Here is a 16,107-nt window from a genome sequence, read left to right on the forward strand (position 1 = left end):
ACATTTCTGAGTAATGAAAGGCTTGATTCTGGGTATTCATTTTTCAATGTCAATGTTGTAGCTTGAGAATGTGAGGCCTTCAAAGACAATAGGGAAAGTTATGCAGATATTCTGGCAACTAGCTCTTGGGGTAATCTATTCAAAAATGGGTTTGTCGAGAAGTTGGGAGCATTTATTGTGAGGCTTCACAAGAAAAGGGTCGAATACAAGAACCAGATGGAGAAGTAATTTGTCCCATAGGCCATCTTTAGCCTAGTAGAGGTTAAAATAATTTCTTTCTTTTTTATTTCTCATCTTTCCAGAAGTACTTACGGTTTCCTTTGCACAACTTGTGTGGGTCCCACGATAACGAGTGACCATGTAAGTTAACCATAGTTAAAAAGTCTTTATGTCAAGGATGACCATTCCTAAATAAAAAAATACCAAATAACGTCTTAGGTTGAACACATTTTAAGCTAGGACTTTATCATAATTAGTTAAAGCAATTTGTGTCAGAGTTATCTTAAAAATCCCCAAAGCCAGAATTTCAATATGAACTTGACCGAAAATTTAGATATTTTCTGTTGTATAAAAAATTTAGTTAGGTTATAATCTAGCTATAAATTTGTTGAAAAAAATCAAAATTAAATCCATTTAATTTTTCAATTAAACATTTTATATCATTCTACCTAAAAGTCCCCTGAGCATCTAAAGGAAATCTTTAAAAAGGAGTAGGCTATAGTGCGAATTTTTAGAGATTCAGGTCATCCGAAAATCGCACTTTTCCGGCACGGATTTGACATCCTCAGTGAGTCAACTAAGCTCGCTGGAACCCCTCTCTGTTATCATCTGTTACCGTCCTGCTTGCATGCATTAACTCATCATCGCACCATTAACTTGCCAACTTTGGGGTCACGCTCAATTTGAATTCGACTCCCCTGCATCCCTGCACTCAGTACTGACTCGACCGAAATCCCCTGCAGCACACTACTTTCCAAGAGCACACCCCCTGCATCCCTGCCTGCCCAGAGCACCAACACAGGTGGAGACCGACTGACTGCGGAACCAGGTATTGCACCCCTTGCTTGTTTACACAGTGAAGCATGGATTGCTGATTTGGTTTCTAGAAATCATATTGGGGTCCTTTAATCCATCCATGCTTGAAATACTTTAGTGTACATTGAACTCAGTTGCAAATAGAAAACAAAAATACCAATTTATTCCTCACAATTTCCAAATACATGGCCACCTCATTCATGGTCACAAAGCTCTTCAACCGATTTGTAAGGTCTGTCAGCACATACGAACAATTCAGAACCATCCAACTTCCTTTTTTGTACAAGAGGAGACCTAAACTTTTTTCAATGCCATCAATTTAACTTGTATACCACCATTCTAGAATTTTTTATTGCTAAATCAATTGCTACAACTCATACTGTAAAGGTTTTAGTTTCATAAGAATTAAAGGACCCCTTAGCTTGAAATTTATAATAATTCACTACTTTTTGGTATTTACTTTCAATAAGAACTTTGCAGGAAGCAAAGAATACAATTGCTGAGATTTTTTGGGAATAAACTGTGTGCCAAGAATCTAATGATACAAATACTAGCTTAAGATTATATTTGGTCTTTATGAAAACCTGTATTCCACCAATCATAGATTCCCTTGTTACTCTCAGTTGTCGGAAGCTCAAGGTTTTCATTACTTGTGCTCAAATTCTTCATATGGTGCATCCTTTTGGAGATCAAACAAAATTTCCTCGGCCTTGACCAAAGCTGTTTGGAGCTGAGACAATGTATTTATCGTATGGCTCACCATAAGTTTATGCCAATCAAAGGAAATAGATTACAGAAAACAATCCATACACTAAACTATGGTCAATGATAGAAACAATAGTTTTTCAGGTTCCCAAAATCTGAATCAACTTACACAAAGTAATAATTCAGTGAAACTCTTAGGTCAGTTGAGTAATCAGGGGATTGATATTGTCCCTCTCCTTCCAAGCAAATGAAATTGGCCTTAATCTCAAATTTTTAGCTTTTAGTTAATTGCGCCTTCTAGAAATGGAATAAGTTTGATTGCGTGGTGAATTTCAAAACAATCATGTGAAGGTTATCCATTATGTTTAAAACTAATGCAATCCTTTGGTTATCGAAGAATAGAATACTAATTCAAAAATGATTCAAAATGCAGAATTTGCCTTGCCATGATATGAAGTACAAGTACAAGATACATTCTGTATATAAGATTTAAGTAGCTTAAAGTATAATCTGCATGGAAATCATGTAATTCTTGTCCTGGACCTGCTTTTATCACAAATGATTCTAGCCAAGAAAATAACATAGAAACAAAGATTGCATTATTTTACCTCGCCGCAATAATTTCACGCTTGCAGGAAATCCAACAAGGGTTGCATGCTTAGTGCATGGTGAAAGAGTCATCATGACAGATGCCTGCTCAAAAACGAACTCCATCACCAATTGATGAGGGCATTTCCATATGAGGAACTGATGCATTGAAGGGCTCAAAGTCCAATTCCAATGCATAGTCGTTCTTGGGCTTGTAGATACATTACCACTACTACTCTTAGTTTTGGCATTGTAATAAAACAAAAGATACGGGGTAGATAAGTATTGTTTCATATTCATTGTTCATGTCCTTTTCATCTAAGTCCTAACACCAAAAATGTGTGTGCATCATTCATTCATATCAATGAATGCCAATATCAAAATTACGGTGCAATACTCTGCCAAATTGATATCAATGCCTACTTCTACCTGAATTTGGACATTATATATATATATATATATATATATATATATATATATATATATATATATAGATATATAGATATATATATATCTCTCTCTCTCTCTCTCTCTCTCTCTCTCTCTATATATATATATATATATATATATATATATATATATATAACTATATAAACATAAAACCAAAAAGATCAATAGGATTTTCCAACTATCATAGTGTAGGCATGCTTTTGTTCCCCGACACCTTAAAATGCAAAAGAGAAATTTGTTGTATTTGATGTCATCTTACTTCGCCAAGAAAAAGACATGAAAATAATTGTTCCTTACCATTCCTCATCCACGAAGAATTCCTTGAGTTTTAGGTATTCTGTTACTGTAATCTGCTTTACACTATTGAAATATCATTGACATTGACTCGATCATATTCCCAAACTCCAGGCTTTCATTAGGGAACTTTTGAGGTCTAAAATGGGCATCCTAAGAAAAATGTACAACCAAAATAAACTTTATAAGAACCAATATGATTCAAGATGATGTTGTTAACCATTGGGGATGATTCACCATTTTTGGGGTAAAAAAGTAAAAAGATTAAAAAATAATAAAATAATAAAACTACTTTTTCAACTTATCTCCCAAATGTTTTACTCAAATTTTGAACGGGAGTACTTGTTGGATGCAAAATTTAATTCTTCATCCAAGGAGCACCCATGTTACATACTTTCGATGGTCCTTGCAACATGAAAAGTGAGAAATACATGAAAAAAACATGATTGCAATCACGTTTTTCATGTATTTCTCATTTTTCGTGTAGCAGGTTCCATAAAAAGTATGTAACATGGTACTCCTTGGATGAGGAATCAAATTCTGCATCCAAAAAGTGTTCTCGCTCAAAATTGGAGTAAACCCAAGGAGATAAGTTGAAAGTACAAGTTGAAAAAGTAGTTTTTTCTTTTTTACCTCTAAAAATTGATGATGTAATCTAATCTTATTTTATTATTTCCACTATTATTTTATAATTTCCTTGTTAGGCCCATTCAGACCTCAAAATTCCCCTAATGATTCGTATAACCATACCAATAAAGGGTGGGAAAGTGACAACCTCCTGCCCAATGATATGTCAGATGTTAGCATCAATAATTAGGTAGTATATAACAACCTTACATATATAAATGTGAATGGACAAATCAATCAAGAAAATGAAATTGGTATACCTGTGTTGACTATAACATACGACCAAACATCACTTCTTGAATCTTATTTCTTGCGTTCCGATCCTCTATTATTGTTGGAAGCTCGTTCAAAAATTCTTCTGTTTTCGTATCCTTTTATCTTGCAAGACAAACTTGTGACAATCATCACAGAATCCTTCAGAAAAATTATTGTACATTAAAGTTTCTCTTCTCAATATTCCTACTGTTTACCATTAGTTATACTCAACTCCCTCATTAAATCATCAATATTTTGATTCAATTACAGACATCCTATATATATATATATATATATATATATATATATATATATATATATATATATATATGCATATATGCCAAGTGGGTCAAACACACCAGGTAAATGGCAAGGGAAATCTATGGAGTAAAACAATATTACCCCACCTCATGCATGAGGGTTACATACCAGGTAAAGATCAAGATAATCAAGTTGTAGATCATTAAGAGACTTATCAAGAGCAGCCCTGACTTTGTCAAGAGACATATTCTTGCACCTGCCCAAATAGAAAAGAGAAAAGATAATGAAAAACCCATTAGATATAGGTGAGGGCTATTGGTATACCTGTGTTGACTATAACATACGACCAAACATCACTTCTTGAATCTTATTTCTTGCGTTCCAATCCTCTATTATTGTTGGAAGCTCATTCAAAAATTCTTATGTTTTCATATCCTTTTATCTTGCGAGACAAACTTGTGACAATCATCACATAATCCTTCAGAAAAATTATTGTACATTAAAGTTTATCTTCTCAATATTCCTATTGTTTACCATTAGTTATACTTAGCTCCCTCGTTAAATCCTTAATGTTTTGTTTCAATTACAGACATACTATATATATATATATATATATATATATCTATATATATATATATATATGCCAAGTGGGTCAAACACACCAGGTAAATGACAGGGGAAATCTATGGAGTAAAACAATATTACACCACCTCAAGCATGAGGGTTACATACCAGGTAAAGATCAAAATAATCAAGTTGTAGATCATTAAGAGACTTATCAAGAGCAGCCCTGACTTTGTCAAGAGACATATTCTTGCACCTGCCCAAATAGAAAAGAGAAAAGATAATGAAAAACCCATTAGATATAGGTGAGGGCTGTTGGTTTAGAAGTAGGTTGGTTAATCATAGCTTCAAAGTGTCCTATATGCTAACTGGGAGATCAATTTACAATGTGAAGTAGAAAAGATATAAAATGTTAAAATGTAATACCTACCAAAGTCTGGATACCACAAACATATCCTTCCTATCAATTCTTGCATCCATGGTGGCTCTCGGTCCATGGCCAATCTACAAATCACAACTAAGAAATCAGCCATGCAGAGTTATTGAAGCAGTTTAATGTCAGCACAATAATTTTCCCAAAATTTCAATAAAACCACAATTTTTAGTCAATAATCACATAATCATAAAGTCAAATAATCACCTCCTCCTCAACGTTGTATATTGCTGCAATATCACTATGGCGGTAATCGTTTTGCAACACCCAATTGTCAAATACATCAGTTAGAAATTTGAGTACATTTCATAAGCATCATTAAGCCCAGTGTACAAACTAGCCCATTAATAGCATAATATTCTAATAAACTTTAGACTCAAAGTAATGTTCCAAAGTCCATTACCTGTAGAGTGAGGCACTACTATCAATGTTTAATTGAGGAGACCATTGACAAGAAAAGCATAATCTCAAGAGAAATATGGTAGAAGCCTAGTCTAATGAAGAATCAGGTCTAGGACACATTCTTTCAAGTTATCCATGCTTCAACTTCTCAACTTAATTAATGCCACTTTGTTAAGTTGCCCTCCAATTGCACCTTGGGATTGAAACCATTGAGATTGGGGTGGGATAAAATTAGGATTGCAACTATTGATATTGGAGTGGGATAAAATTTGATCAAAGGACATTTTTTATGCATTTCAAACTAGAATTCACCATATGATCAACACCCCACATTGAAAACATAGTGTTCTCGCTATTCATGATTACCTTGGGGATTTTTAGCATCTTTGAATTAATGGACAATTTGTACATATAATGAGCATGAAGAGTCCAAACCAACACAATAAGGGATTTTTACAAGCATATATCTAAGGGTAACACTGCAAACTTTGCATCAAGGTATACATTAGTTGCACAAAAATGGATACTTATTGAAACAAACTCCTTATTCCATCTTCATACTCCCCACTAGAGAAAGTAGACATGTCTCCCACAAGCCATAATTGCAGATATGGATCCCTTCCTAGGCTTCGCTATTTAAACTTTACTTATAAATGAAACTATTTACTCTCTTTTAAAACTTCAGTTTTTAGATTCAGATTCCTAATATGTTTCCACATTTATTGCATACTTTGAGACAATATGGAAAATAAATGGAATACTCTCATGGGCCTTGAGATGCAAGACCCTAAAGAGAAAATCATATTTTCTAGTAAAGATTTAGTTTGGTCTAAAGTATAAAAGACGAGCATGAATATTTACTGGGTTGCAAAAATTCCTACGCAAAGAATTACTAATTTTAATCAAGGAGAGGCATCGAATCTAGATGCTCCATGTAGCTTCCAACATTGAAAAAGTAAACCTCCAAGCTCAAGGCCTAGTGTTGCCTTATGATGGGAACTGTAAGTATTTTAGAAAAGCCTTGTTTACATCTTGATATTAACAGTGCTTTATCATTTGTCATATGTGTTGACATTTCAAAATTTATTTTGTAGTTATACTTGCTCATATGGTCCAGAGGACAAGAGAGAATAATGGAAAACCAAACTAAGGCATTCAATTGTAAAAAATAGGGGTTGCCAATGCCATTTTATTATCAAGGTTATGGTTCAAGATCCCGACACTACAATAATAACATAAAACATGTATGATCATGAAGATGGGCAAGGATGCCCTTGTCATGGAAAACATGACAGTTTAGGTGATGATGGTCCTTAAAGGAAGCCAAGAGTTTCCAAGGATATGATTTCTTATTTAGAAAGTTGTTTTTTTCTTCGAGTGCCAATTGATTCTGTTTGTAAAATGCATATTAAGAATTATGTTGAAATAGATGCCACAACTTGAGATAGGGGATTTTTCTTACGCTGAAAAGATATTGTAAACATATATGATTGTCTGACAAAAGAAAATTACCAACTGCATAGCAAATATGAAATGAGTGTGAATCTCTGTTATGAAAAACACCATAATGATTTCTTCTTCTACTAGAAGCCCAATGGTGGAGAGATCCCTTTTATAGCTAGAATACAAACAAAATAGATGTTGGAAACTATGGTCAAGTTATCCCACAATAGATTGATAGCCATGGACTCAACATTAAGTACAAATAAATATGGGGTGAGTATTTTTCAAATGATTGCTTTAATAAAATCATTTTGGCTATAATGATTCAATATGATTAATGACTTAAAATTAACTTCATTTTTTTCATATGACAATATCAGTTGTACATGCTCACATTGTTTGATGAGAAACAAAGTGGGGGGCCAGTTGCATGGGTGGTGATGTCATGTAATACATCACAAGATATAGTGGTATGGCTAGAGCACCTCATGCATAGGTGTTTTCAGCTTCGTCCTGACTAGAAGGTCAATGCATTTGTGGTTGATGATGCATTGGCTGAAATCATTGCTTTGAAGTAACATCAATATTCGTATTTGACATTTCAAGTTGCATTCATTATAAATATTGCTCACTTAAAATGAATTAAATATGGCAGGAGAATCACTAGATGTGAAGTGATTTAGTGTAATTGGAACGTAAGGAAGGAACGACTAAAGAATGTTAATCTGTTGGCCAATAGTTCAGAAAAAGCAAAAGAGAAGTTCAATGAACTTGGTTATATCATGAAAAATTGTTCTAATGATGAAGTGGATAATGCAATCAATGGATTTTTCACCAAAATTGAAATTGAGGAGAAGTTTTTGGACTATTTCCATAAGAATTGGGTTGTTGGTGACATTATTCGTAAGTTTGCATACTATTTTTTTTAATTCATACATTTTTTGTTTCATAAATACAAGATATATTTACTAATTGAGTTTTTACATTTAGGGATGTTGGGTTAAAGGTTGCCGAGATTTTCCTCATGCAAATCAGGAGATAAATAATGTTGTGGAGTCATACCATGGTTATCTCAAGATAACCTTTCTATGTGCTAAATGAAAGAAATGTTCTCGTAGGATGGATTGGCTATTCTATACTCTAATACAAAATGTGAGCCATGTTATCAATTCAAGGAAATTCTGAAAAAGAAGGATATTTGAACAACCACAAGAAAGAGGTGTAGCTTGAATCATCAATGGAAAAGGCTAGAAGAATTTCAGACAGTGATTGCAGGCCTCATTAGAGCATATCTCACGCTTATTAGGTTAGGAGTCAAAGAAAACCTTATAAGAAATATCTTATCATATGGCATCGCACAAACTTTATCACTTGTGATTGTCCATGGTCTATTCATGGCAACATTTGCAAGCATGCCATAAATGTAGATTCATTGTATTGCCCCTCAATGGATTCAAACCTTTTATTGGATCATACCACAACTAATACATTGAATGTATCTCATGAGATAAGTATAGAGGCACCAAACCTTCATGCAAATGCTAGCTCAACTATTATGGTTGATGACAATGTTGAAGAACTTATGCTGGCTAGAGAGAAGTTATTTGGCTACCTAGACCTATTTAGAATAGTCCTCCTCCTATTTTGAGCAAGAAAAAACAATTGATTGATTTGGTTAAAAATTTGGTGGATGATGCCAATTTTCTTCATATTATGGATTATGACTCCACCCTTGGGTTAGGTGCTTATGAGTCATCTTTGAAGAGGAAAAGAGTTTACTTAGCCCTAAAAAGAAAAATAAAAGAAGCAAAAAAAATGGCAGCTTGGATATTGATTTGAATGTCCCAGCATCTGAAGATGAACCATTTTAGTTTCAACACCTCAACAAGCGAGGTCATCCTCGCTTCAACAATGCATCCTCTACTGTCCCAAGTAAGTTCCATAGAGAGATGAGTTTCTATGTGTTTGTTCTTAATTTCATGCACTGGTTGTTGTTGATGTTGTTACTGTAGTGTTTGAATGTTTGCATGGGTGCACCATCCCAATATTGTGCCTTCACTTGAAGCACATAGATAGAAGCACCATCACTTTATTTAGCACATGAGTCAAGGTGCATTTGATGGGACTCCTAATTGATTTAGTCTATATTTTGATGTCAGTATTATTTCACATGATATTGTTTTCTCTCATAAAATTGCATTGTTATCTTTCAGATACAACAAATTCTTCAATGGATCGCCCTCCATCCGAACATGATTGGCTCATTGACAACACCCAAATTGGTGATTTTCCAGGTTTGTTTCTATGTGTTTTTTCTTTTAACTGTGTGCACTAGTTGTTGTTATTTTTGTTAATGTAGTGTTTAAATGTTTTCAGGGGTGCACCATCCCAATAATATTCCTTCACTTGAAGAACATAGACAAAAGAACCATCTCTCTATTTATCACATGAATCAAGGTGCATTTGATGGGAATCCTAATTGATTTAGTCTGCATTCTGATGCCAGCATTATTTCACATGATATTATTTTCTCTCATATAAATTTCATTGTTATAATACAGATACAACAACTTCTTCAATGGATCTCCCTCCATCCGAACATGATTGGCTCATTGAAAACACCCAAATTGGTGATTTTCCAAGTTTGTTGCTATGTATTTGCTCTTAATTGTGTGCACTAGTTTTTGTTGTTGTTATTAACATAGTGTTTGAATTTTTTCAGGGATGCACCATCCCAATAATGTTCCTTCACTTAAAGTACATAAACAGAAGCACCATCTCTCTATTTATCACATGAGTCAAGGTGAATTTGATGGGACTCCTAATTGATGTAGTTTATAATTTGATTCTTTTAATAATTCACATGATGTTCTTTTCTCTGATGGAAACTGCATTGTTATCTTACATATGCAACAACTTCTTCAATGGATCGCCCTTCATATGACTATGATTGGTTCATTCACAAAACACAAACTGGTGATTTGCTAGGTTTGTTGCTATTTGTTTTCTCTTAAATGTGTGCAGTGGTTGTTGTTGATGTTGTTAATGTAGTATTTGAGTGTTTGCAGGGGTGCACCATCCCAATACTTGTTAGAAAATTATATATTACGGAGCAATGGAACACATAAAATATTGCAGAAATATAAACACAGAAAACGCACAAAACAAGAGAGACACAGATATACGTGGTTCACCCAGTTTGGGCTACGTCCACCCCGAACAGCCAGTCCTTCCTTTCTATTATCAAGCAAAATGAAGAGACACAACCTACAGCAAATCCGCTATAATATCCTCTGTTTTCTCTCACAGTCTCACCTCTCTGTTTCTCGCTCACAGAATACACATCTATTTCACAGCCTCAAATACAATACCCTCATACAAAGAGAGGGGTTGCCTTCTAGGGAAAAAAACCCCAAACTAAACATAAGTTCTACCGTTAGATCATCCACCTAATGAACGGCCCAGATTGACTAGAAAATACTATACTTTTACAAGGCAATTTTACATTCATTTTTGGCTTCGGGGGCGCTGCCACCAAGCCCCCGCAGGGGGACCGCTGGCCCCCGGACCCCCGCGGGGGGGACAAGTCCCCCTCGCACCTCCCCGCGTGGAGGGGTGTACAAAACTTCCTGGGGTATACATCCGGCTGAAACAAAGACCTCTGAACAATCATGCTCCACACACAACAATCTCCCACTTGGAGAATGATTGTAGCAACTCCACCGCTGCTCCATTTGCTGGACAATGACTCCTCTTTGGACCTGGCTATTTCTCATCTTCATCGTCATCCTTGAATACCAACTGAAACTGAGCATATTCTCAGTTTCTCCCTGGTTACAACTTTTGTTAGCATATTTGCAGGATTCTGGCTAGTGTGTATCTTTTCCAACTTCAACTCTCCATCTTCCAACACTGATCGTATGAAATGGTACTTGAGCTGTATGTGTTTAGTCCTGGAACGAAATGCTGAGTTCTTTGCAAGATGAATGGCACTTTGGCTATCACTGTATAACGTGCCCATATCATGCTCCTTACCCAATTCACCCATAAACCTTTTAACCAAATCATTTCTTTACTAGCCTCTGTAGCAGCAACATACTCTGCTTCTGTTGTTGAAAGTGCAAAAACACTTTGGATTTTTGAAACCCAACTGACAGCTGTTCCTCCAATAGTAAATACATATCCTGTAGTGCTCCTCCTGTTATCTCTGTCACCTGCCATATCTGCATCAACATATCCTTGTAGGGAGATGTTTGAACCACCAAAGCATAATGCTTGATTTGTGGTACCTTTCAAATATCTGAGAATCCATTTCACTGCCATCCAATGTTCCTTTCCTGGATTGTTCATGTGCCTGCTTACAACTCCCACTGCATGTGCAATATCAGGCCTTGTGCAGACCATTGCATACATTAAGCTTCCAACTGCTGATGCATATGGAACTTTAGACATATAATCCATGTCTTCTTGGGTCTTTGGGTACATTTCCTTACTAAGTTTGAAATGGCTAGCAAAAGGTGTACTAACTGGTTTTGCATTGTGCATGTTAAATCTTTTCAATACCTTTTGTATGTACTCATTCTGAGACAATGTTAATTTGCGATTTTTCCTGTCTCTAGTTATTCTCATACCAAGGATTTATTTTGCAGCTCCCAAATCCTTCATTGCAAATGAATTTGCCAATTTTGTTTTGAGTGCATTTATTTCCTTCATGTTAGATCCTGCAACAAGCATGTCATCTACATACAATAACAATATAATATAGCTGCCATCATTTTGCTTTTTCAGATAAACACAATGATCAGGGTGACATCTAGTATAACCTTGTTCAGACATAAACTTGTCAAATTTTAGATACCACTGCCTTGGAGCCTGTTTTAAGCAATACAAGCTCTTCTTCAACCTGCACACTAGTTTCTCCTTCCCTTTCACCTCATATCCTTGTGGCTACTGCATATATTTCTCTTCCTCCAAATCTCCATGGAGAAAGGCTGTCTTTACATCTAATTGCTCAAGATGCAAATCTTCAGCTGCTACAAGACTTAAAATAGTTTTGATTGAAGTCATTTTAACAACAGGAGAAAATATTTCATCAAAATCAATACCTTTCTTCCGTGCAAACCCCTTCACCACAAGTCTAGCTTTGTACCTTTGTTTTCCTCCATCTTCTTCCTTCAGCCTGTAAACCCATTTATTCTTCAATGTAGTTTTTCCTGCAGGCAACCTAACTAAATCTCAAGTCTGGTTATGCATTAAGGAGTCCATCTCTTCTTTCATGGCTAACTCCCACTTCTTCCTGCTTTCAACCTGCATTGCTTCTTCATAACATTCGGGTTCACCGGAATCAGTCAACAATAAATAATATAATGAAGGAGAATATCGTTCAGGGGGTCTACTTATCCTGGTAGATCTTCTAACACCACTTTCAGGTGTTTGGGGTGCCTGTTGTTGCTGTGGTGGTTGTTGTTGCTATGGTTGTTGATTATTATTATTTTCAGGCACCTTTAATTTTTCAGTGATTTCGTCAAGAACTGTGTATTCCTTGTTTTCTTTTTCTTTCTTCTTTTCCTGCAACTGATTCTTATACAAGACCTTTTCATTGAATATTACATCTCTGCTCCTAATGATTTTGTGATTTTCATAATCATATAAGCGATAACCAAAATCATTAACACCATATCCAATAAAGGTACATTTCTTTGACTTTGCCTGAAGCTTTGTTCTATTGTCTTTATCAATATGGACAAAGGCCTCACAACCAAAAGGCTTTAAAAAAGAGTAGTTTACCTTTTTACCTGTCCATGCTTCCTCTGGAACACCACCATCCAAGGAACTTGAAGGCCCTCTGTTTATTAGATAAACAACAGTATCTACAACATCTGCCCAAAACTGTAAAGGCAATCCTGCATGCAATCTCATGCACCTTGCACGCTCCATGATTGTTCTGTTCATCCTTTCTGACACACCATTTTCTTGTGGTGTTCTTGGAACTGTCTTTTCTCTGCGAATTCCATGCTCTGAACAGTACCTATCAAACTCTTTGCTGCAATATTCACCTCCATTGTCTGATCTAAGACACTTCAATTTCTTTCCTGTCTCAATCTCAACCAAGGCTTTCCATTTCTTGAAAGTATCAAATACATCAGATTTATTCTTAATACAATAAATCCAAGTTTTTCTAGTTGCATCATCAATAAAAGTAACATAATAACGAGAGCCACCGAGAGATGATACCTGAGCAGGTCCCCATACATCTGTATGCACAAGCTCTAATTTTTCATTCTTCTTTTCTTTCCCGACTCTGAGAAATCTGACTCTCTTCTGTTTTCCATAAATGCAATTCTCACAGAAGTTCAAATCAACATTCTTCAAACCCGGCAACAAATTCCTTGAGTGAAGAATCTTCATCCCCTTTTCACTCATGTGTCTGAGCCTATGATGCCATAATGCTGCATCTGCTCCTTTGGAAGTTAAAGCATTAACATAGTTAGAAATACAATTTCATAAATATAATGTACCAACCTTTTCACCTTTTGCTATTACCAGGGCTCCTTTGGTGACCTTCCAAGCTTTATCTGTGAAATTTGTCACACAACCTTCACCGCCTAACTGCCCTGTTGAAATCAGATTTTTCTTTAGATCTGGAACATGCCTTACCTCCTTTAATAGCCATTGGTTTCCATTCTGCTGTTTTACAAGAACCTTACCCATTCCAACGATTTTACAGGGTTTATCATCACCCAGACGAACTTGTCCAAAATCTCCTTGAACATAGTCATGAAAGTATTTCTTATCAGGTGTGGCATGGAATGAAGCCCTTGAATCTACCACCTAGGAATCAGTAATATTTTCGAAAGAAAGAATCAAAGCATCTTGTAACACCTCACCTGTCACATTTGCTTCATGATTGTTTTCTTGCTGTGCATCTCCTTCTTTTCCCTTCCGAGATCTACAGTCTTTCTTTAGGTGTCCTTTCTTTCCACATTTCCAGCACACTATCCCTGATCTGGACTTGGATCTACCTTTCCTTGATTTACTGGGATATCCTGAGCTCTTTCCTCTTTCCATTTTTCTTCCTCTAGACTCTGCACTCAAAGCATTTCCCGATGTCTCACCGAAGCTTTTCCGTCACATTTCCTCGCTAAGGATAGCACCGACAACATCATCAAACTTTAAAGTACTAGATCCAGAAACAGAGTTACTAATGGCCATTGCCAAACCGTTCCAGCTTTCTGGTAATGAGCACAAGAATAACAGAGCTCTAACTTCATCATCAAAGTTTACCCCTGCAGAACTTAACTGACTTGTAACTGTATTAAAATCATTTAAATGGTTTGCAACAGATCCACCTTTCGACATATTCATATTAAATAACCGTTTCATAAGAAATACCTTGTTTGAGGCCGAGGGTTTTTCATATAGTTTCGACAACGTCTGCATCAAACCCTCTGTCGTGGTTTCCTTTGAAATGTTGAAGGCGACTGACGCAGCAAGGCACAACCGTATTGTTCCGAGTGCCTTTCTATCGAGAAGGTTCCATTCTTTGTCTTTCATACCCGTCGGCATCTTTGTTTTTCCGCCCAATGGTAGGTATAGATCTTTCTGATACAGATAATCTTCCATCTGCATCTTCCACAGCGAGAAGTTTTGGCCGTTAAATTTCTCGACCCTAAAATTACCATCTTCCACCATTGCTCCCACTCGAACCAGGAACCCTTCTTTCCTACGAGTTTATCAGCCAAATAGACCTTCAGCTCTGATACCAGTTGTTAGAAAATTATATATTACGGAGCAATGGAACACATAAAATATTGCAGAAATATAAACACAGAAAATGCACAAAACAAGAGAGACACAGATATACGTGGTTCACCCAGTTTGGGCTACGTCCACCTCGAACAGCCAGTCCTTCCTTTCTATTATCCAGTAAAATGAAGAGACACAACCTACAGCAAATCCGCTGTAATATCCTCTGTTTTCTCTCACAATCTCACCTCTCTGTTTCTCGCTCACAGAATACACATCTATTTCACAGCCTCAAATACAATACCCTCATACAAAGAGAGGGGTTGCCTTCTAGGGCAAAAAACCCTAAACTAAACATAAGTTCTACCGTCAGATCATCCGCCTAATGAACGGCCCAGATTGACTAGAAAATACTATACTTTTACAAGGCAATTTTACATTCATTTTTGGCTTTGGGGGCGCTGCCCCCGAGCCCGCGCCGGGGGACCGCTGGCCCCCGGACCCCCCAGTCGGGGGGGATGGACCCCCCGAACCCCTGCGGGGGGGACAAGTCCCCCTCGCACCCCCCCGCGTGGAGGGGTGTACAAAACTTCCTGGGGTATACATCCGGCTGAAACAAAGACCTCTGAACAATCATGCTCCACACACAACAATACTATGCCTTCACTGAAAGCACATAGACAAAAGCACCATCGCTCTATTTATCACATGAGTCAAGGTGCATTTTATGGGACTCCTAATTGATGAAGTTTGTATTCTGATGTCGTTGTTATTTCACATGATATGATTTTATCTGATCAAAATTGCATTGTTATCTTACAAATACAACATCTTCTTCAATTGATCGCCCTCCATCTGACTATTATTGGCTCATTGACAAAACATAAATTGGTGATTTCGCAGGTTTGTTTCTATGTGTTTGCTCTTAACTGTGTGCACTGGTTTTTGTTGTTGTGGTTAATGCAGTGTTTGAATGTTTGTAGGGGTACACCATCCCAATATTGTGTTTTCAGTTGAAGCACATAGATAGACCCACCATCACTCTATTTCACCTAAGTCAAGGTGCATTTGATGGGACTCCTAATTGATGTAATTTATAATTTGATGCCTGTAATATTTCACATGATGTTATTTGCTTTGATGGAAACTGCATTGTTATCTTACAGATGCAACAACTTCTTCAATGGGTTTGTAACACATCCTACTATATATATATATATATATATATATATAAACTTTGAATAAACACATATAAACCATTATTACCCCAATCCACATATTAACACGAGTTCTTATATGTTTAA

General features: G+C 36.3%; 1 long non-coding RNA gene across 1 annotated transcript; it reads left to right on the forward strand.

Annotated features, from left to right (window-relative positions):
- Window positions 1-9,267: 9,267 nt before the first annotated feature.
- LOC149165644 (uncharacterized) lies at window positions 9,268-9,829 on the forward strand. Its single transcript, XR_016260340.1, has 3 exons — window positions 9,268-9,339; window positions 9,434-9,514; window positions 9,619-9,829. It is a non-coding gene; the product is annotated as an uncharacterized LOC149165644 (long non-coding RNA).
- Window positions 9,830-16,107: the final 6,278 nt, after the last annotated feature.

Source organism: Pinus tabuliformis, chromosome 5_1 (genome assembly GCF_031772625.1).
Source record: "Pinus tabuliformis cultivar Carrire ecotype Pingquan chromosome 5_1, CPIR1, whole genome shotgun sequence".
Taxonomy (NCBI): Eukaryota; Viridiplantae; Streptophyta; class Pinopsida; order Pinales; family Pinaceae; genus Pinus; species Pinus tabuliformis.